This window comes from Mirounga angustirostris, unplaced genomic scaffold, assembly GCF_029215605.1.
Source record: "Mirounga angustirostris isolate CCGP_5_RB_7025 unplaced genomic scaffold, mMirAng1.0.hap1 SCAF_12, whole genome shotgun sequence".
Classification (NCBI taxonomy): domain Eukaryota; kingdom Metazoa; phylum Chordata; class Mammalia; order Carnivora; family Phocidae; genus Mirounga; species Mirounga angustirostris.
Window position 1 is genome coordinate 108,373,859 of NW_026991720.1, and position 20,255 is coordinate 108,394,113.

General features: G+C 51.4%; 1 pseudogene; it reads left to right on the plus strand.

Annotated features, from left to right (window-relative positions):
* The first annotated feature begins 16,111 nt into the window (after positions 1-16,111).
* On the plus strand, positions 16,112-19,575 carry LOC135362171 (histo-blood group ABO system transferase 2-like; annotated as a pseudogene).
* The last annotated feature ends 680 nt before the right edge of the window (positions 19,576-20,255 follow it).

The following is a 20,255-nucleotide window of genomic DNA, read 5'->3' on the forward strand; positions in this document are numbered from 1 at the left end:
TGTTGATATCGTAACTGCTACTTAAGTAATAGGAACTGAGTCAGTATTTGTTAAGATGTTTCTAGACATGACACAGAAGAACAATAAGCTTCTAAGATAAACAGAGGTGTCATACAAAGTTAATCCTAGACCTTGACTGAACTTGTTTTCTTTTTCATTCGGGAGACTATTATCTACCCCCGTGACATTTCAAGTGTGTAAATGTGCACATGACTCAAATCACCAAATATCTGTTTGGTCTTTTCAGTATGACTCTTGAGTCTGCCCCTTCTGCCAATAACTTCATCTTTCACCAAGGCAAAAAATAAACTGTAATTGGGATCTCTCCGTGAAGTTTTTTCCATCCTTCAGCTGTTTCTCTTTCAAGCTGTTGCCAGATTATTTTGCCAAATCCTAGGTCTTGGTCATGCCACACTCATGCTGAAGACCTCCAACATCTTAAATTGTGTAGGGGAGAAATTCTAAGCTCTAGATTCACATGGAAGTCCCTCAACTTTCTGGCCTCAGCCTAATTTACTGGTTTCATCATCTGCCCTGTGATCTTCCCCTTCCCCCATCACATCATATTAAAGCCATATTGAACAGCTTCTCTAAACTTACCTCAATGAGTCCACCTTCACGGGCACTGTTTTCCCTGAGTGTCATTCTCTCATTTTGCTATTCAAATGACCTTTGATTTCTCTAGGACTCGGTATCCTTATAACACGTGTCCAAATCTCTGTTATAACATTAATACATTACCTTATGATTGCGTCTATCTTTCTCACTAGATTAGGGACTCTTTAAAGATATGGACTAATCATTATTTTTGTAAATTCTCCCTCCTGTGTAAGTTGCGGTGCCTGACATATAGTAGGTGTTCCATATGCCTTTGAATGTTGAATTGAGTGCATGTATATGGTTTAAACACTTTTTCACTCCCCAAAGCATTTGTTTCAGCTGTAAAAATGCCTAAGGAATATAGTGTCCTCTTTGATCACATTCTTCCAAAGTTGCACCTGTTCAGAATATTCTGTTATTTTAGTTGTGGGTGAGGAGAGGCATCCTTAAAAATATGATCTATAAAACCTTGTTAAAATTTACCTGGTAATTTTTACAGGAGAGTGATCATATGTGAGCACAACCTGGGAAAGAATGAAGGGATAGTTATTTTTAAGCAGATGAACTCTTAAGTTATAAAGTTGTCCTTCCTTGAGTTATTTGTGTGTTTTGTTTTTGCTTGACTAGAAAATAGTTGAGTTTGGAGTACCAAGTGTTGATTACTTGGAAGCCAGTCAGTTGAAGCTTAGTGTGTCCTTGCCTCAAGGGGGAAAAAAAAATCAGTTTTGCCTTATATCATCTGATTTGTTGTTTCCTTTCTTTCAGCAGCAAATCAGTTTCAAATTTAGACATAAGTATGACTGAACTTAAGTATTTGCTGTGCAAATGTTCTAGGTGTGTACTTTTCACTTTTATGTCTCTAGGTGATTAGTTTAGAAGATTCTGCTTCATGAAATGGCAGATGTCTTCCCTGCCTCCATGAGGTAATTATAGGTTGATTACATTTTTACATTCTATCTGCATAAAAATTTGCTTATCACTGCATAAAAATTTGGCATAGGACTACATTGAATAATTACATTCATCAGGCGAATATTTATACTAGTATTCACCTCCCACCCACAAAAAAAAGACCCAAACATCTTTACTTAAGTAGAATCAAGTTAAGTTGAACGTCACAAATAGTATTGAAGGAAAAAAGGAAGCCACCTCCTAGCATACAGCCTGAAGGTCAACTGCTGAAGAGCTCCGAGGGATAGCTTTACCCTGTTACCGGAGACATGACCACCAGTTGTCTTGATCACGTATCACAAGGCTTGGCACAAGCGGGGCACTCAGTATGCGTTTCAATGAATGGACGGCTGAGAGTTTAGATTATTTTAATAGCAAAATTGGTAGTACCATCCCCACCTACCACCTCCCTAGTTTTTGCTAAACTGTAGGGATGTTCTCTTACCTGAAGTCAAGTTAGGATGGTTTTATTTGTTTCGTTGTTGTTGTTGTTTTGTTCTCAATATTTTCTTGCGGCTTTAGGCCCCTAAAGCCCAGTATTACAATTTATAATTGTATTAGGTAGTAATTAATAGGAAGTGGAAAGGAGATAATTTTGTAAGAAAGTTAGGTATTTGAAAACAATGAATCGTGGATCACCATATCAAAAACTAATGATGGGGCGCCTGGGTGGCTCAGTTGGTTGGGTGACTGCCTTCGGCTCAGGTCATGATCCTGGAGTCCCTGGATTGAGTCCCGTATCGGGCTCCCTGCTCGGCGGGGAGTCTGCTTCTCCCTCCGACCCCCCCCCTTTCATGCTCTCTCTCTCTCAGTCTCTCTCTCTCAAATAAATAAATAAATAAATAAATAAATAAATAAAATCTTTAAAAAAAAACTAATGATGTATAGTGATTAACATAACATAATGACATAAAATTAAAGATTAAAAAAAAGAAAGTTAGGTATTCAATGTCTAGGCAACCTTGCATAAGTCCTTCATTTTTTCTGTGCCTCAGTTTCTTTGTACAATACAATGAAAGGATTGACTCAGGAATCTGAAAGAATTCTTATTGGGGGGTTATAAGTGGCTAGTTTTATGAAAATTAATAAGGATATTTAATGAAGCTGATATTCGACTATAATTTAATTGGTTTTGACCCAATGGAATTTGAATTAATTGAGGAAGAAGCCACCTTTCAGGAGCATTGCTCTCAGGGGGCAGCAAATTGGAACCGTAAAAGCAGTACAATTATAGTCAAGTATAAACTACTTTCTTACTTGTTAGTTAGAAATAATCAGTTACAAGTGTGGAAGATTTAACTATTTGGAATGTATGGGAAAAGTTGCGGTGAATGGGGAAGGCATGATTTTCAAAGTTACGGTAGCATCAGTAGCATCATTGCAAATAATTATGTCCATTACACCCTCCCAAGCCCCCTCATGTAACCGTAGGAGAGGCTGAAGTTCCTGGCTCGAATTTCCTGGCCTTGTTCTATATGCATGATAAATTTTAAAAAATAACAAAGTTTCCCCTTTAGTCTTCTTTATTTCTCTTTAAAGTTGGAAGTCATTTTGTACTTTAAGTACATTTAAAACTTTAAGTTTTAAATTATAAACTTTCATTTGAAAATACTTAAATGGCAAAAAAACCCCAAAACACTGCACATTTAAGATCAATAAAATAACTATTCTTAGGGCAAGACAGATTGGGTAAAAATGATTTGTATATCTTTTTGGGATTAGGGATTCATCTTAAAAATCATCTTCCTATATGTCAAGTGTTAGATTTTTAAATCAAAGTCCTATTTTGCAGATGTTTAAGCACATTAATCTTCTATTCTGAAAACTAAAAGACTTAAAAATGAAATGTTAAGATCTTTCTTTATTTGGCTTTAATTGTAAATTGCAGGCCTTGAAGAGAGCATAATTAACTCTATTACTGCAGCAAACATTTAAAGATGTAAATAATTTTGAATGTTCTGTTTGAAAATTAGGGAGAGAATTGCTCTCTACAGAGCTATCCATAGCTCTCTGTGTTCCTTTTATTGTGTTTCCTTAGAAAATTATGTTTGTTACATCTATAAGGAAGAGGAATGAAAATAAGCTTTGGGGAAATAATGTTTAAAACTTTTATTTATTTACTTATTAATTTTTTTTTTTTTGGAGAGGGAGCAAGAGAGAGGGAGGGAGAGAGAGAATCTTAAGCATGTTCAATGCCCAGCACAGAGCCCAACGCGGGGCTTGATCTCATAACCCAGAGATCATGACCAGAACTGAAATCAAGAGTTGAAATCAAGACCTAACCCACTGAGCTACCCAGACGCCCCACAATGTTTAAAACTTTTAAAACCTGCCGTCTTCGCTGTCCTCTTCTGAGTGGTCTGCTTAATGATGGTGCACAAAACATTTGTACTCCTATAGCTTTCTTAAGCCACAGATGCAAATGCCAAACACAGAATTACCTCCAGCATATGAAAGATGGCAAAGCATAATGCTAAAACGTAAAATTTGAGGAACAAGTAAGAAAGGAATTTTCATACTGTAATGAATTCTGACATCTAGTAATTTTGGGTCAGTGCCCTAATTGCCAACCTTTGCCTGATATTTGAGCATATATGATAATGACGTTATAAGTAAATCTGATATGGATACAATAGAGTTTTTCAGGTAGATGTTGATTTTGGTCTCTGAATAAAAGTTTTGCTTCTGTAGACCTTCACAGTGGCAAAATGAAAGTATGGGAAGGAGAAAAACATTTCTTCAGTAAAAATGGCAAAAAAAAATTGTGATCTCCTTGCAACAAACTCTCAAAGGCTGCTGATGTTTATCATTTTGTTGTGGTATTTGAGCGATGTGAGTAATATTTGGGAAATATTTGGTTTCTGTAATGTGACATTTGTTGTAATGGAATTTAACCTGTAAAGCGGTAGCACCAAGGATGCTCTTGGACATGGTGCCAATCTTCGCGTCCAGGCTGATGGGGTTGAGGCAGCAGCGCCCACCTGCTGCATGGAGAGCGGCAGCGAGGAGCTGTGGTTGCAGACCCCGAGGCACGGCGCTCGTGTGAGTCCGAGGCTGCCACAGATGTGATGGAGGCTGAGGAGGGGGAGGTGCTGACAGAGGCTGAGATGATGCCTGAGGTCTCCAGCGACGACTGGGAGGTCAGCTCCGGAACTTGAGGAATGGCAAGGCCAGCAGAAACACCAGACTGTGTAAGGAAACCCCAGTCAGCATCTAGCCCAGAAGCTTCTAGAGACTGAGTCTTCTTGGCCCCTTGTGGCTGTGGAGTGGGGACCCAGGCTCCAGGAAGGGATGTCTGTCAGGGAGAAAGGGTGGGACAGTCACCTCCTTTTCCTGGCCATCAGGGATCCTGGGACAAAACCCACACTAATGTCGTCCACATCTCCATCGGGCTGGAGGAGCATGCAGAGCGGGTAGGCGATGTCCCTGCTGCGCAGGTAGGGGCTGCATCTGAGCTGGTCCCAGGACTTGGAGTGAGCGCTCCTTTTGGTCTTGGGTGTTGTGTTGTGGGTGTGGTGGCAGAATTGAAGGGCTGACTTTGCATTGATCCGACACCCTGGGTGAATGGGTGCTCTAGGGTGTCCATGGGCACAGGTGGCTGTGATCCACACATGGGAAGGTGTGAAGGAAGCACACAGAAGACAGTTCCCTGAGCTATGCAGGTTTTCTGCTCATGGGCAGTGCTCCTTGGCAAAACTCAGCTAGTCTGCTTGTGCCTAGAGCACAGAAGGCCCCTAAGGTCGTGAGTGGTTCATGGGAAGTCAGGTCAGTCTGTTGCTGGGCATCATGCCTGGCAGGAGGAGAGCTTCAGCCTGAAATGACGGTCTGGGGGTGACCTGGAATGCCAGGTGAGGTAGAAATTGCCCAGGTAGCCTGATCCACTCCAGTCTGTATTGCTTCTCTACCCAACAACCCAGACCTAGACAATGGCCCTCTGGCTGGCTGGCATCTGGAAGAGTTAGAATGTTCCTCTGGTTCAGTTGAAGGAGAAGATCAAAGTTAGTAGAGCAAAGGAAACTATGAAGATTAGGGCAGAGATAAATGGAAGAGAAGAGCACGTGAGAAAAATCAGTGAAAACAACAGTTCTTTCTTTTGCAGGTTTACCAAAATTGACAAAGAGACAAAAATGGAACCACTTTATACCAACCAATTGGCTCCCTGAGATGAAGCAGATCATTCTGAGAAGCACACAAACTACCAAAGTGACTCCAGAAGAAATGGAAACCCTGAGCAGACCTATAATAAGTAAATAGACTGAAGCAGTCATGAGAACTTCCCAAGAATGAAAAGTCCAGAACCTGATGCTTTCCCTGGTGATTTGTCCCACACGTTTAAAGAAGACATGATACCAATCCTTCTGAAAGTCTGAAAAAAGTACAAGAGGAGGGAACACTTCCCACGTCACCCTAGAATGCCAGCATTGTCCCGATTCCAAAGACTGACAAAGACCTTAGAAGAAAAGACAGTTGCAGGCCAAAATCCATTATGAAGAGCGAGGCAAAAATCCTCAACAGAATTCTAGCAGACAGAATCTAGCAGCATATTGACAGGACTATACATCATGACCAAGTGTGATTTACACCGGGAATGCAAAGGCTGTTCAACGTAGCTAATCAGTGTCCTAGACCACATCCAGAAGAAACACGATCATGTCAATTGTTGTAGGATAAGCTTTGACAAAATCCAAACCTTTTCATAACAAGTATTCTCAATAAAATAGAAATAGAAGATTCAATTGTGATAAAGGAGAGGTGCCTGGGTGGCTCAGTGGGTTGAGTGTCCGACTCTTGGTTTGGGCTCAGGTCATGATCTCAAGAGTCTTCAGATTGACCTCCAGGGAGGGCTCTGCACTCAGTCGGGAGTCTGCTTGGAGATTCTCTCCCTCTGCCCCTCCCCACTCTTGGGCTTGCATGCTCTCAAATAAATAAATAAATAAATAAATAAATAAATAAATAAATAAATAATTCTTTAAAAATTATGATAAAGAATATTTATGAAAAATAACTCATATGTATATCATTCTATGTGGTGAAAGACTGAGAGTTTTCTCCTTAAAATCCCCAAAAAGTCAAGGATGCCCATGTCCACCACTTCATTTCAATATTGTCATGGAAGTTTGGTCAGAGAAATTATACAAGATTAGTTACTAAAAGCTCACAAATGGAAAGGAAGAAGAAAAAGTTTATTTATGTATGACATGATCTTCTATGCACATAATCCTAGGAATTTGAAAAACTCTGTACGAGATTATAATATTTCCCGAAAGGTATGAGCAGAGAAGACCAACACATATGGATCAACGGGATACTTCTGAGAATCAAGGAATACATACATGTACAGTCAGTTGTTTTCGAACACGGAGACCAAGATCATTCAATGAGGCAAAAACAGTGTCTCCAACAAACGGTGTTGAGAAACCGGATATCCACATACGAAGGAGTGAAGTCAGAGCATTCCCTTCCACCCTATAAAAAATGAACTCCACATGGATCCAAGAATGAACTTTAAGAGCGAAAATTCTTAACACTCAGGAGGAAACTGAGAGCACCTAGGGGCAGATCTTCCTTCCCTTGGATTTGGCAATATGGTGTCTCTTGTATGGCACCCGAAGCCCAAGCAACAACAGAGAAAACAGAGACACTGGACTTCAACGTTGCTAAAAACTTTTGTGAATGAAAGGGTCATCTCAAGAGAATGTAAAGAAACCCAAAGAATGGTAGGAAATATTTGCAAATCTCATACGAGTCTGGCATCTAGAATGTGTACAAAAGTCCTCCAACTTAAGAACCTAAACAACCCCACTGAAAATAATAGACATTTCTCCAAAGAAGATAGTCAGACGACCCAGTGAGCACATGGGGCGATTTTCCTCATGAGATCGTAGGAAATGCAAGCCAACACCACAGTGACATGCCTTCCCCCACCCAGGAGGAGGGGCTCTAGTGAATAAGCAGAAATAACAAGTGTCGGAGAGGATCTGGGGAAACAGAACCCTCCTCCATTGCTGGGGGAGATGTAATATGGCGGAGCCACTGTGGCAAAGGGTGTGGCACGTCGTCCACACGTTGAGCATACTGTTCTCATTTGGCCAAACTCCACTCATTATCTAAATGGAAGAATGGAATACAGGCCCTCTAACAACAGCCTGCACATAAGTCTTCATAGCAGCACTCTTGACAATAACCGAAAGATGAAAACAACCCACAGGTGCACCCACACTTGAATGGACAAACACAACGTGGTCTGTTCATACAATGGGATTCATTCAGCCACGCCAGGAATGAAGTAGTGATACACGCTATCACGTGGGTGAACTTCGAAAACATCCTACTCAGTGGAAGAAACTAGACCCCAAATACCACATACGGTATGATCCCACGTGTATGAAAAATTTGTCCCAGGTAAATGACAGGTGCCAGATCAGTGGTTGCCTGGGAGCAGGGGGACGGGGAATGGCCAGTGACTGCCTGCTCAGAGGGTGCGGGGTTTCTCTCCAGGGGATTAAATATTCTGGGACTAGATAGGGTGATGGTGCCAGCACGGGAAATGGAGTTGATAACAGTGGTTTGCACACTTTGAAATGTTTAAAAAGATAAAGTTTATTTTATCTTAAGCTACAAATATACCTGGAGACATGAAAAGAAACCAAAGCCAAAAGAGAAGAAAAGGAATGCGTTCGCTGGTGAGGACAGGCCGACTCTGGTGCTGGAACTGGCCCTGGTTGGAGCTCATCAGCTGCTCCGGGAGGTGGGGCCGGAGCTGGCTGTAGCTGGTGCTGGATTGGGTCTTGCTCCCACTGGCCCTAGCTCTGCAGGGGGAGCCAGCCTGGCTCCAGGTCGGAGGTGCCGCCGGAGCTGACTGTGGAGCCGGTCCAGCTTGGAGTCTTGCCTTGGCTCTAGCTCTGCAGTCGGCGATGGAGCCGTAGGTCCAGGGGTTTCCTCCCACTGGGGCGCACGTGGCTCCAGCTCCCGAGCTCCTGGCGAAGGCCCCGCAGCAGGACATGGAAATGCCTCGAGCTCTGCAGCGGGCTTTGGGTCTGTAGCTGCTTCTGCAGCCGCGACGACTCTGCAGCGGTGACCGGCCCCGGGGCAGAGGCCAGTTCTCCGTCTCGAGATGGTGCGGAAGGAGCAGGAGGAGAGAAGATCACCACCCTGCCAGGGGGATCCCCCTGTGCTGATCCCCACAGCCCGTCCCTGTGCCTTGTCAGAGGAAACCGGCCTCCCCCAGCAGCGCTGAGCTGCCTCGAGACCTGGCTCTCGTTCTCGGGCTGCCTCTCACTCTGCCAGTGGTGCCGGATCGGGTGGGAAAACTGGTGTGGAGGTGGCTGGGCTCTGGAATTCACCCCGAAGCCGCTTTTGCCTCCGGAGGGGGACCGCGGGTCAGAGCTGGAGGGGCTCTAGTGTGCGGGGCCCTGGCTCAGGCTCTCGAGCTGCTTCCACGGCTCGTGCAAGGTCTCGTGCTCGAGGTGCTCTAGCTCTGTATCGCCCACTTGCTGACCGTGGGTGAGATGCTGACCCACCGGTTAGGCTGGGAGCTCCGAGGGCAGGGAGGGTGTCTGGGGGTCCCCTCTGCGTTCCAGCGAACAGACACAGGTGTGGGTGATGCCCGCGTGGAAGAAAGCGTGAACACAAGAGTCTGTGGCCCAGACCTCTCATCTGTAACAACATCCGCCGCATCACGGTGCTGCTGGGGGAATCCCACCGACTCACTAAACTTTGAAGTGCTACCACCTCCCAGGCACTGTTCTGGGGGTTGGTGACCCAGCGGTGAGGAAGCACGGTCCCTGCTCGCGTGGGGCTGGCCGGAGCAGAGGTCAAACGAGGACTTCAGGTCCCCGGCAAGTGTCTCTGCTCAGCTGGGGGCAGCTGCCGGGAACAGCGGGTCAGGCCCTTGTCCCCGTCTGGCAGCTCAGGACCGACCCGCGTGGGGCGCGTGGTGAAGGGGATGCAGGATCCTTGCTCTGAATCCCCCCGTAGCCATTACCCCTATGTAGCCGGTCCCGTCACCGTCCCGAGTTTTGTCATCCATGAAGTGGGCAGGGGAGGAAAGCCGTTCGTGGGTTCAAGAGCCCTATCCAAGTGCGGAGCCGGGTCTGGATCATCTCTGGAGGGGGATTCAGCTCCAGCACCTGCCCCAGAGCTCGAGCCAGGTCCTCCACCGATGCGTGCCGCAGCTCCCGAGACTGGGGCAGCTGCAGCTTCGGCTCTCGCGCCAGCTCTGGGATCAGAGCCCGGTTTGGAGCTTGAGCAGCTCCAGCACCAGCTAGGGAACTCGCCAGCCAAGGGCCAGCACCTTCACCGTCACACCCTCGCCATCGTGCACGAGGTCAGGAGAGGGGCTGGGGGCGGGAGGGTCCCTGCTGGGCAGGTCACCCCGGGTACCTTGGTCACTCCACTCAGAGCTCCCCCTCCCCACCCCTCCCACAGGTCACAGCCCCAGGGATCCCCACCCTTGCTTCCCAAACAAGGCTCAAGGTGGACAAGCAGACCTGGGATATTGGAAGTTGAGGCTTGTACCTTCAACACTGTATAAGTGTTGACCCAGAAACTCCACTTTATGGATTCTGTTGCAAATAGAGGTTGATGGACATGGTGTTCCCTTCGACACGGTGGGAGTGAGCTGCCCACGCTAGGTGATGGGTGCACCTGTGGCCTGGGATGGGTGTTGCTCACTGTTCTCCCAGACAGGGGTGCCCGTCACCCTTCTCTCCCGGGGACCTCCGTTTCCTGACGTTCTCGCCAGGGCTGCTGGTCCCCAGACCAGACACCTGCCAGTCTGAGGGTGACCAGTGCTGCCTCTATAGGGTTTCCTTTGCCAGAGTCCTTCCCCGGGAGCTCCTGCATCTCGGACTCTCCCCATGCCTCTCCCCCTCCCCTTGGACTTGCATGCATTTCATCTCTGTCCCTGTGGAACCCAGTGACTTGGAGCATGGTTTGGACCAGAGGCATGGGAAACCTTTCTGTGGCCTTGGGTTGTGAGCAATGCTTTGGCCCTTTGGGGTGTGTCTTCCAGCTTTCTGCATTTCCCTGGTTTCTCTGTGGGTCACAGGAGGAACCAGCCCTTTCCTGTCTGGGGTCAGGCTGAGGTGTCCCAGCAGGAACAGGGGTCTCTGCCCCGAGATTGTGTCCATATTTACCAAAGGGGGCTCTATGGTTACATCTCATCTGTAATCCATCGGAGATTTCAACATCCAATAAGGGAAATTCTATGTCAAGTCAACACAGAAAAGAAGGAGTCCCCTTTGAAATTAGGGGGGCAGACACAAAGGCCCATTCTGTGTGATTCCACGTACAGTAAACCTCCAGAACAGGAAAAGGAACAGAGAGAGGAAGCAGCTTAGGGGTTTCCAGGGAGGCCTTCTGGTTTGGGGACTCCGTTGGGGAAGCAGATATTCCACAGCCATGTTCTGTGGTGTGGTGGCCCAGCGTTGGGAATGTACTTGATTCTCAGGACTTGTTCAACTGAAAACAATTCATTTTATTTAAAATAAATAATAAACAGCATATAGGACATGGAAAGAGAATAGAATAGTTAATACGAACCAGAGAGAAAGAACATAGGGGGAGGGGAGGAAACAATCTGTCGGGGCATCGGGGTCGGGTGATGGAGCTAAGGGGAATGGTACAAGGAGCTCTCCCCGTGAGGATGTGGGCTCTGGATGTGGTTCTGGGAGCCCTGCAGGAGCAGGAGGAGGGGCAGGGCCAGATGCAAGAGCAGGGCCAGACGCAAGAGCAGGGCCAGGGGCAGGATCTACGGTAAGAGCTGGGTCAGGGGTAAGTAGAGGAGCACAGGCAGGGGCAGGGGAAGGGGCAGCGGCCCTGGAAAGCAGGGGAAGGGGTATCGGCTCTGGCAGGGTCAGGGGCAGGAACAGGGACACCGGCAGGGGAAGGGGCATTGGCTCTGGCAGGGGCAGGAACAGGGACACAGGCAGGGGAAGGGGCATCAGCTCTGGCAGGGGCAGGGGCAGGAACAGGGACACTGGCAGGGGAAGGGGCATCAGCTCTGGCAGGGGCAGGGGCAGGAACAGGGACACTGGCAGGGGAAGGGGCATCGGCTCTGGCAGGGGCAGGGGCAGGAACAAGGACGCAGGCAGGGGAAGGGGCATCGGCTCTGGCAGGGGCAGGGGCAGGAACTGGGACGCAGGAAGGGGAAGGGGCATCGGATCTGCCAGGGGCAGGAACAGGGACACTGGCAGGGGAAGGGGCATCGGCTCTGGCAGGGGCAGGGGCAGGAACAAGGATGCAGGCAGGGGAAGGGGCATCAGCTCTGGCAGGGCCAGGGGCAGGAACAGGGACACCGGCACGGGAAGGGGCATTGGCTCTGGCAGGGGCAGGAACAGGGACACAGGCCGGGGAAGGGGCATGAGCTCTGGCAGGGGCAGGGGCAGGAACAGGGACACTGGCAGGGGAAGGTGCATCAGCTCTGGCAGGGGCAGGGGCAGGAACTGAGACGCAGGCAGGGGAAGGGGCATCGGATCTGGCAGGGGCAGGAACAGGGACACTGGCAGGGGAAGGGGCATCGGCTATGGCAGGGGCAGGGGCCGGAACAGGGACACAGGCAGGGGAACGGGCATCAGCTCTGGCAGGGGCAGGGGCAGGAACAGGGACGCAGGCAGGCGAAGGGGCATCGGCTCTGGCAGGGGCCGGAACAGGGACACAGGCAGAGGAAGGGACAGGTGCAGGGGCAGGAGCCGAGTCAAGGGCAAGAACAGGAATACAGGCAGGGGCAGGAGAAGGGGCAGGATCCAGGGCAGGAGCTGGGTCCGGGGCAAGAACAGGAACACAGGTAGGGGAAGAGGGAGGTTCAGGGGCAGGAGGTGGGTCAGGGACAGGAACAGGACCACAGGCAGGGGCAGGGGCAGAACCCGGGTCAGGGGCAAGAATAGGAGCACAGGCAGGGTCAAGGGAAGGGACAGGATCCAGGGCAGGAGCTGGGTCAGGGACAAGAACAGGAACACAGGTAGGGGAAGGGGCAGGTGCAGGGGCAGGAGGTGGGTCAGGAACAGGAAGAGGACCACAGGCAGGGGCAGGGGCAGAACCCGGGTCAGGGGCAAGAATAGGAGCACAGGCAGGGGCAAGAGAAGGGGCAGGATCCAGGGCAGGAGCTGGGTCAGGGTCAGGATCCGGATCAGGGGCAAGAAGAGGTGCACAGGTAAGGGAAGGCGCTGGTGCAGGGTCAGGAGCTGGGTCAGGGGCAAGAACAGGTGCACAGGCAGGTGCTGGGGAAGGGGCAGGTGCAGGGGCAGGAGGTGGGTCAGGAGAAGGGACATTGACTCTAGCAGGGGCAGGGGCAGAGGCAGGGGAACGGGCAGGAGTTGGGGCAGGGGCAGGGCCAGGGTAAGGGGCAGGAGTTGGGGCAGGGGCCGGAACAGGAGCACAAGCTGGGGGAGGTGAGGGGGCAGGTGCAAGGGGAGGGACAGGGTCTGCCGCATTGGCACGGACAGGAACCGGGGCAGTATCTGGGTCAGGGGCAAGAACCGGGGCACTGGCAGGGGTAGGGATGGGTCAGGATCCAGGGCAGGAGCTGGGTCGGGGGCAGGAGCAGGGCCACAGTTCGGGGCAGGCGCAGGGGCGGTGGCTCTGGCAGGCACAGGGGCAGGCACAGGGGCAGGCTCTCCAGAGGCAGGTTGTCCAGCAGGCCCTTCCTGGCCCCCGTCAGGCTCTCCGTGGGCGGGTGCTGGGTCACCTGCCGGCTCCTGGTCTCCTGCTGAAGTCGCAGCCACCACCCCTCCGTCCAGAGCTGCCGATGGAGTTGGAACCGGCTCTAGCTCCTCAGGTGGTGGAGCAGCTGTGAGAGGAGAAAAGCTCAGCCCGAGCCTGCTCTCCGTGGAGACAGAACCCAGCCCAGGGCCTCCCAGAGAACCCGCAGGCAGGAAGGAGCCCTCCCCGGGGCGTCTCCCCGACCGCAGTCCACCCGCTGGGCGCTCTGAGCCCAGTCGTTGCTCCAGGCCCCCACCAGGCTCTGGGGGCTCCTCCCTGTGGGGCCAGCCCCCACCCTTCCGCACACACCCACGGGCACCCAGCCCCGGGCTTCTCAGCCTCAGGCTCGGCCTCCGTGGGCTCCGGCTCCTGGAGCACAATGCAGTCAATGACCACCAGGGACAGTGGTCTGGGTGGTGTCGGAGGCCTCTCCCCGCAATCCCCAGCACCTGCCCCAGGGGAGTCCTGTGGGGTCACGCTCCGGATCCCGGACATGGAGTGGGTGTCCGCCAGCCTCGTGCCCATCTCATCGGAGGTCTGCAAAGACAGGGACGGGTAGCCAGCCCGGAGGCATCCCAGTGCTGCCCGGCCACCCTCCCTGTCCCCTGCCCAGTCGCCCTGCTGCTCCCAGATCAGACACACACCTGTGGGTGCACAGCCCTGCACGCGGGACAATGACCCATCCCTGCAGGGCGATCGAGAGAAACCCTGGGCAGAAGGTCACAGCCCCCCACACCCCGCCCACCCAGCCAGCCTTGACCTTGAACATGACCTGCCCACGGGTTATCTAACCCCTCATCAGCCTGCTCTTGAATGGCGTTGGCCCACCCCACATGACCCCTCTTCACACACACACACACACACACACACACACGCGCGGAGGGGAGGGGACCTGGGGCTGCACAGGTGGATTAGACCCTGTGGGGCTGGGTGGCCGGCTCTGGGCCTCCTGGTGTCACCTTTCGGGCCTTCCGGCCAAACGGCCAGAGGCGGTGGGGAGCCCTGATCGGACATCCCCAGCGGGGGCCAGCGTTTGCAGGGCGGGCTTTCTTCAGCCTGCAGCATCCAGACTTAGGGAGGCAACAAGCCCACATGTTCATGGTTGGATGATCTCCAACGAAATGAGCTGGGCAGGGGGCTGTCTCTGGAATGTGGGTGCCTGGTTACCGGGGTTCCAAATTCTGTTGGACTCTGTTGTCAGGGAAGTGAGGTCACCACTGCCTGGGGTCCCCTTACCCAACTTCCTCCTCACACAAGACCCCCGCCCTCGAGGGCCCCCTCCCCCGGCTGCTCAATGCTCCCCCTCCCCCCATGCCCCATCCATACAGTGACTCACTCACAGCCCCCCCACAGCCTTCCCAAGGCCTGGGTGCAGCCGGTGTCCCCGCTGTGAGGACACAGAGCTGGCTTCAGACTGGGCTCCAGTGCCTGGATCAGGCCTTCAGTGCAACAGCTGCAGGATGAGCCGGCTTAGTGAGGACCTTGCCCAGGACACTAGCCCCATGACACCGTGAGGGTGTTCCCAGTCCCCAGTTAAGTCATGCAGTGCAACAAGTGATTATACATCAGGGTGGATGATGCAAAGTACAGTGCAGTGAGAACATGACGAAAACATTTAAATGACAGAACAGTATGTAGGTAAACATACTATATACTATGTAAGTGAAGGGAAAAGTAAACAACGGGGTCAGAAAGAGGAATGGGAGTTCCCAGAAGCGGGCTGGAGTAGTCAGGGCGTGGGGGGTGTCTCATGGAGGAAGTGACCAAGGAGACCCGTCACCAGTTACAACAATGCAGCATCAGGGTTTGAGCTCTGCCCAACCCGCGACCCCCAGGGGCATTGGGGGCATTCTAGCTCCAGAGGATCTACAGGCTGCAAATCAGCCTGAGCCTAGCATCCATTGTATGTCTTCTTTGCTCCCGGGTGTGGCTCTTTCTCTGCCTCTTGAGGCTGTTGAATCTCCTTTTATTTTCCTCTGAAGTGCACTATTTTGTGTGGGTTCAGTACTGTTAGTTGACACAAATTCTTTGTGAAAATAAGTGGAGTATAAATCCTATTTGTTTCCTAATTAGATCTGAACATATTCAATAATAACAGCTTTTCCCCAGGCCCCTGGGTCTTCATCTGCTCACCAACGCTGAGATTTTTAAAAACATTATATTTTTAACAGTTTCAAAGAATTAGTTTGGTTTGTAAAAAATTCCAGAAAGTCACACTTTTAATACTCTATAGAATGATCTGTAAACATTGAATGAGCAAGGTTTTACAGGATGAGGGAAGAATTGGCTTTGTGGCCGGGTTTGCCCTAATGTTTACTCCCTGTTGCCCCCGTGTGGCCGCTCTCCAGATAGCACGTGGCAGAATGTGTTCGAACCTGTCAAATTCAAGGGAGAATAAGATAGAAGAAGATTGGTCCTTGGATCCCCTAGCTCCTAATAATCATGAAATAATTTATGAGCTATATTCTAAATCAGAGTATATGTTACCTTGATATTAGGGTTAGGGTCAGGGTCAAGCTGGATACATTAATTATGTACAGCTTTTTGTATGTCAATCATACCTCTATAAAGTGTATTTAAAACAAAAAAGGGAGAGAATATAGTCACTCAAAGTACTGAGCACCTTTCCTGTCACAGTAAATATGTAACTAAACATAATTATTGCTTAACCTTAGCTGAGGACCGGGAGCTGGTCCTACAGGTACTTGGCAGGTAACATCTTTGGTAACATCCAAACCCTTGGATTCAAGGAGCTGCCCATCTCTCCCTGCTGCACCCACACCCAGCTCAGCACATCCTCTGCTCTGCTCAAGGGCAGCCCAGAGAGACCAGGTCCAGGTGTGGCTCCCTCCTGTCAGGCATGGCTTCCTTCCGACAGGTAGAGAAGGTGGCCAGCTCACAGACACATGACATCTTCTTTTGGTTACTTGCTATATGCGTCACCTTTTTGTCACCTGGTCATTAACATTTAGCTCCTGTGAGAACCTGAGTTTGCAGGTTTCTGTTCACATTTCAAAGTGTGCAGATATGTGTTGACTTTGTTCGCTGTCCCTGGGGTGGATATACAGGGTTAGGGTATGGGTTAGGGTACGGGTACAGGTTAGGGTACCGGTTAGGGTATGGGTTAGGGAATGGGTTAGGGTACAGGTCAGGGAACGGGTTAGGGTTAGGGTACGGGTACGGGTATGGGTTAGGGTACAGGTCAGGGAACGGGTTAGGGTTAGGGTACGGGTACGGGTTAGGGTACGGGTTAGGGTATGGGTTAGGGTTAGGGTACTGGTTAGGGTCAGGGTTAGGGTACAGGTTAGGGTTAGGGTACGGGTACAGGTTAGGGTACGGGTTAGGGTACGGCTTGGTTAGGGTACGGGTTAGGATTAGGGTACGGGTTAGGGTTAGGGTTAGGGTACGGGTTAGGGAACGGGTTAGGGTTAGGGTACGGGTACGGGTATGGGTTAGGGTACGGGTCAGGGAACGGGTTAGGGTTAGGGTACGGGTTAGGGTTAGGGTACGGGTTAGGGTTAGGGTTAGGGTACGGGTTAGGGAACGGGTTAGGGTTAGGGTACGGGTATGGGTATGGGTTAGGGTACGGGTCAGGGAACGGGTTAGGGTTAGGGTACGGGTTAGGGTTAGGGTACGGGTTAGGGTCAGGATTAGGGTACGGGTTAGGGTTAGGGTACGGGTATGGGTACGGGTTAGGGTACGGGTTAGGGTACGGCTTGGTTAGGGTACGGGTTAGGATTAGGGTACGGGTTAGGGTTAGGGTTAGGGTACGGGTTAGGGTTAGGGTACGGGTACGGGTTAGGGTATGGGTTAGGGTTAGCGTTAGGGTACGGTTTAGGGTACGGGTTAGGGTACGGGTTAGGGTAGGGCGAGGGTTAGGGTTAGGGTACGGGTTAGGGTACGGGTTAGGGTTAGGGTTAGGGGTTAGGGGTTAGTGGTTAGGGTTAGGGTTAGGGTTAGGGTACAGGTTAGGGTACGGTTTAGGGTAGGGTTAGGGTTAGGGTTAGGGTTAGGGTACGGGTTAGTGTACGGGTTAGGGTTAGGGGTTAGGGGTTAGGGGTTAGGGTTAGGTTTAGGGTTAGTGTTAGGGTTAGGGTTAGGGTTAGGGTCTCCCTGTCCTCTGCTGTATAGAGACCATTCTCCTCCGGTAACCAGATTGATCATTTCAGAACATAACCTTTGAGGCTCTCTGCGATCTGCTCCCCACCTGTCTGTACTCTCCAGCCTCACCTCTCCCACTGCAGCCCCCCTCTGTGGGCCACCAAGCTGTGTGGTTGTCCCACATGTTCCTTGGGCCTGACTCCAATCCTTTACATTCTCTGTGCCCTCTGCCAGGAGCACTCTTCTCTCCCCTTGCATCATGTCTGGCTTTTTCCCCCATTGGCTGGGCCTCTACTTGCCCCCTGGTGACCTGACTCATGTCTGCTGGGTGTTTGTGCTTGTCCCATATTTAAATATAGTATCCACCTTCCCTGTGTGAGCGATTTACTAACCTGCGAGGTATGGGGTAGGCACAGGGAAGTAGTCTTAGTGCCTGTGTAAAAAAGCCAGTCTCAGGGCGCCTGGGTGGCTCACTCCTTAAGCGTCTGCCTTCGGCTCAGGTCGTGATCCCAGGGGCCTGGGATTAAGTCCCATGTCAGGCTCCCTGCTCAGCAGGGAGCCTGCTTCTCCCTCTCCCCCTCCCCCTCCTTGTGTTCCCTCTCTAGCTGTCTCTTTCTCTGTCAAATAAATAAAATCTTAAAAAAAATCAGTCTCAGAGGGGCTCACCACACTTGCTGACAATGGGGGAGCTGCTGTCCCCACAGTGAGGGGCAGGTAGTCCCCTCAAAGGGGGCCCAGCCATGTGAGGCTGTTGGACAAGACTTCCAATGTTTTGGGGCCAGGGAGATGTAGACCTGGACCCAGAAGCTCACACCCTTGGATTCAAGGCTGGGGCCTAAGCAAGCCCCCTTTTTCCAGGGGTCATCTTTCCCCTTCCCTGCCCATGGGCTGAACCGGATTCCTGATCTGGGGAGTTCGAGGGTGACCCCTCCTAGGAATACCAGTGGTTTACTGATGGACCTTGTCAGCCAGAGGCCCAGTAGCCTTCGAGGGAGGACCCTATAGGGGGTGGAGACAGCTCTATTGGGGACCAGCGACAGCCCACACAAAGTAAAGTGGGGCAGCTGGCCGGCCCTGCTGATTCTACCCAGTCTGTAGGACATAGAAACACGGGCTGTGCCCAGAGGTGCTCAACTCATGGCAGGTGGGGACAGAACCTGCAGGGGTTCAGCCAGGGGAGGGCACCTGCAGGGTTTGCCTGGGAGCTCAGGACAGGGGGGTGTTCCTGGCTCCAGCATGCTGACTCTGCGGCTGCATGGGTTTCCAGCCTCCCAAGCCTCAGGCTCCCCTTTGTAAGATGGGGCACTGATGGCCCCCATCTCTGGGAGCGGAAGGTAGGGAGGCCTTGCCGGCAGATTCACTCAGGACAGGTCAGGAGGTGGCTGTTGCTTAAAGCAGCCCAGGTACTGTCCCCATGAAGAAGGTGCACACGTCCATGACCCCCAGCTCTGGGGTCCTGCTGCCAGCCTCTGGCAGTGACCCTCTTCCTGCCCTGTCCCCTGCCCCTGTGGATACGGGGTCTTCCTGGAGCTGTTCCTGCAGAATCACTTCATGGTGGACACAGGGTCATCTACTATGTCTTCACCGACCAGCTGGTTGCTGTGTCCCGTGTGCCCCTCCAGGAGCACTGAAGGGTGGTGGTTCTTGAGGTCCGCAGTGCCCCACACTGGCAGGATGTGTCCATGCAGCACATGGCGATCATGAGCTGCTTCTATGAGGAGTGCTTCCTCTATGAGGTGGATGACATGGTGTGCGGGGATGTGGCCATGAAGTTCTGTGACCACGTGGGCATGGAGATCCTGTCCCCCCTCTTTGGCACCCTGCACCCCGGTTTCTACTGGATGGCCCGTGAGGACTTAAGCTATGAGCGCTGGTCCCAGTCCCAGGCCCACATCCCCAAGGACCAGGGTGACTTCTACTACATGGGGGCCTTTTTTGGGGGGTTGTGGCAGAGGTTCACCGACTGACCTCAGCCTGTCACCAGGTGATGGTGGTCAACTGGGCCAATGGGATCGAGGCCATGTGGTATGATAAGAGCCACCTGAACAGGTACCTGCTGGACCACAAGCCCACCAAGGTGCTGTCCCTGGAGGACCTGCGGGACCCACAGCTATTGGGCTGGCCCTGGAGGACCTGGGTGCAGCTGCTGGGCTGGCCCCGGGTCATGAAGAAGCTGAGATTTGGGCCGTGCCCAAGAATCACCAGGACACCTGGAACTCATGAGGGGCTGTCCCCGTCTCCAGCAGCGGGTGCTGACTTCAGCGGAGCCATCAGAGCAGGTTCCTACTTCTGTCCCCTCGAGGGACACTGTGGAGTCCAGTACTGTCTGCACGGGCACGTCCAGTGCCCCAGCCGCACCTGCTCACAGGAGGCCTGCCTGGGGATACAGCGTCCTCTCTTTGCGTTCACTACATTTTCTTCACTTCTGGGTCATTTGCAGCTGTGAACGGCTCCAGTTTTATGTCAGATGTTTTTCTGTGTCAATGCTGAGCAACCATTTTTAAAAAGAACAATTGAGGGAAAAGGTTTTCTCTCTGGTTCTAAACAGACACCGCCTGGTGGGGCTGGGAGCAGCCCTGTAGCAGCCACGGAGCCAGAACGGGTCCTGGCTGGGTCTTCCCTCCCAGTCCTTGCACCTTGCCATGGCCATGGGGCTTCAGGGTCAGGGGTGCACCGAGCCACCTCTCAGAACCCCGGTGCCCTCACCGCCAGAGGCCTTGGCCGTGACTGCTAGCTCAGCCTCCAGGAGCATGGCGCCCTCTGGGTTATTTCCATTTCCTGCCGTGGATTTATTTTTTATTTATTAATTTTATTTAATTTTTTAAATTTAAATTCATTAGCCAACATATAGTACATCAGTAGATTTTGATGTAGTGTTCAGTGATTCATTAGTTGCCTATAAC